Raw genomic sequence first — 3,036 nt, 5'->3', positions numbered from 1 at the left:
TTAATAATTTACAAGTGAGACATGTGTCACAGTCCAGCCTTCCATTGAAAACAAGACACGAACTTTTCCGACCTTGTTCAAATATTGTACTCTATTTCTTACCTCCTTGGAATTGTAGCAGCAGCAGCTTTCTTTGGTCCTTTCTTGTTTCGTTTTGCTGTCTTCTTGCAGATTCTGAACTGTTTTTTGTCTGATGAGTAACATTTTGGTTTCACCTTAAAGTTTGTAGAATGGACAAGCTTCTTCCTCTTTCTGTTTGACCTCTGTGACTTTGCCACGACTATTTTTGAACAGATGTCTTCTGAGATGTGCTGTGTTCTGTAGGGATGCTTGTGGAATGGGAGGTACATGTAGCTGTCAATTGCTGGAGGGTCATCATTATGGAGACGCAGACTGGACTCAGTCCTTTCCAGCCAGGTGTTGTGTGGTTCTGAGTACAAGTGTTGCCTATTCTCCTTAGCTTGCGTGAGGACAGGATCTGGTGTCCTGAACAACTTCACTCTGGTACCACGGACAAAAATCCAACCCTGAAAGCAAATTTGACAATTTAATGGTGAATTATAATCATTATGGCTTAACATGAATTGTATGGAATGTAACAAAAGTAAATTCAGAGTTATCTGTTTTGAATAAGGTGCAATTTGCTATGATTCTTAACATCCTCTTTCCATTGACTTTTGGCCATTCGGCGGATGGTTGGCCATGGGTGCAGTGTTTAATTACATGTCCTTGATTTGCAATAATATTGTAGACCCACCTGTCTGCCTTTTTGCAGGGCCTTCACCACTGACATCCCCTTGGAAAATGTCACAACAGCACATGCCTGCAATCAATACAATCTATTATTTACCAAACTAACACTTTTTGTAAATGCAGAATCCTGTAAATGCAGAAATGTTCACAGTGGTTTTATGTTCGCAGTTTTCGCGACAACTATTTCAACGCAAACTTAAAAACCACTGCGAACACTCTATTTTTTCCTTAGCGCAAAATAAAAACCACATGAACTTAAATCCATTTATAGTACTTCCCATCTTTTCTGAATGTACTACAGTAACTATTAAATCAGAAGAGGAAATCTAATGCTACAGGGGGAAATAATGTGCATATACAATGTATGGAGGAGGTTGGCTATTCCAAATGTTGTTTTTCTACACTGAACTGTGACTGAAGTATTTATTTTTGTCCTATAATTTGGCAGAAATCACTTCAAAGCACAAATAAGAAGAAAAGGGTACACCCATATTACCAGTTATCCTCATTTAAAATGTCTCAGCATTTTTTTAGAAATGAAGACATGAGATGCACTTGTTTATCATAAGGGCTTTACAGGGATTGGTAGGAAGTACATAGCAAAATACATTTGTCAATCAATTATTCTATTAGTACATAAAAAATCAAACATACCTTTGGACGGCTATACCTGATGTTTGTTACCCTCCCTGAAGTTGCTGTGATTAAAAGATAAATGATATGTTACCTTCAATAGTATGGGCTAAACAATTTTATCAATAGTTGAATACAATGTCACTCTGGTCTTCAAGTTTGCTCCTAATGCTAGGGTACACTTGTTAGGTTTATCCCTCCAACTGGTGCTTCATATGTAAGTGGTCAAGTTTCAGTTTTATGAGCAGCTGTGTTACTAAGCAATGTGATTTTGGTGACACTGACAGTACCCCTGTGTATATATTGTCAGTCGTCTCACACTTAGTGTGTATTAGCTGCAAAATGACCTAACAACATACCTTGAATGTTAGGTTTAAGTCTACACATTGAAAAAGCCACAACATTTAACTGGTATGCCTGAGGTGTCCCAAACACTCATGACATTCTACACCTTCTACAACACATTCCATTATAATTATTGCGAAATGTACACTGAAACCAATGTGTCATCCTTGACGTCCATTTTCTTTCTAGCCCGCCAAAAGTGTTTGCTTTTCCCTTTGTGTTCAACCTGGCAAGAGGGTCGAAATATTTATGCCCTCCATACTTCTTACGTAGTACATGTACCTGTCGAGTATTTAATTTGATTTAAGAGATTGAATTGATTCAGGATAAATCAAAGTAAACCTTACCTTCAGTGAGAACATCACATATCTCGGTCTTCAGCTGTGAAACTTGAGATCCGGACACTCGGGGCAGGTTTGCCAGCCAAACAGACCTTGTTGGCTCCTGGTCAAGGTGTTTCATGTTGCCAAGAGGTGTAGAGACTGTCAGACAGCACAAGGTGGAAGCAGTATACCTAAAACTAGCTAAAATGCCCCCAAAAGTTGAGAACCTCGCACACCATATTTGCTTCTGTGTACACCTTTACAGTTTCAGAATTCAATGGCGGCTAGACCAAAGGTCAAGGTACAAAGAAGTTTCACTGCGTCATAGCTCATTAATTATTCATGAGCAAATCTATTTACCTGCAAGGTAAGTTACCTGTATAGTGTTTACCTGCTGGAATTTAGGTCATGGTACCGTTCTATGCTCATTTGAGACACTGGCATTTCAGTATCTTGAAGTTAAAAAACTTGTGACACCAGTCCTGGTTTAATGTTGGGATTTGAATTTATTGTTTTCTAAAGATTCATACCACCTTGGGAATCTTTTACCTGCAAGATTGTATTTCAAGCTGTAATTTCCTGTTCAGTTCAAGCCATGTTTAAGATCAGACCAGTCCCATAGTGCCAGTTGTAGCTCTCTCTAACTTAAGGTTCATATTCATGAAATGGGGGGCACAATTTCTCCTAATGGTCCTATTCTCCTCCTTCAGATGATTAGGCTCAAAGTTAAAATCTTTCTTCTCCTATGTTACCTGTTAAGAAAATACTCAAAAAGTCAGACCTACACTGTGGGGTTTACACAACACCAAAACTTTATTACATCACTCGTATATTCACAAGTTATGCTGTGGCATCAATTTCTTTCTTGCCTGTTTGTCAAGTACTTTTCTCAATGTGAATAACAACTAGTGCAATAACATTTATCAAGCTTTCATAATCCTGACAATGGCCTTCTATCTGTTGCCAGTGGTTTTGCATCCAG

At 38.4% G+C, this 3,036-nt stretch overlaps 1 long non-coding RNA gene across 1 annotated transcript; it reads right to left on the bottom strand.

Moving 5' to 3' along the window:
• Positions 1–756: 756 nt before the first annotated feature.
• LOC136423673 (uncharacterized) lies at positions 757–2,319 on the bottom strand. The gene is made up of 3 exons (XR_010753776.1): positions 2,079–2,319; positions 1,408–1,451; positions 757–823 (listed from the first exon to the last, which is right to left on the bottom strand). It is a non-coding gene; the product is annotated as an uncharacterized lncRNA (long non-coding RNA).
• Between the last annotated feature and the right edge of the window lie 717 nt (positions 2,320–3,036).

The sequence above is a fragment of the Branchiostoma lanceolatum genome, chromosome 17, assembly GCF_035083965.1.
Source record: "Branchiostoma lanceolatum isolate klBraLanc5 chromosome 17, klBraLanc5.hap2, whole genome shotgun sequence".
Taxonomy (NCBI): Eukaryota; Metazoa; Chordata; class Leptocardii; order Amphioxiformes; family Branchiostomatidae; genus Branchiostoma; species Branchiostoma lanceolatum.
The sequence above is the reverse complement of the archived record's forward strand: the minus strand, read 5'-3'. Positions and strand labels throughout refer to the sequence as shown.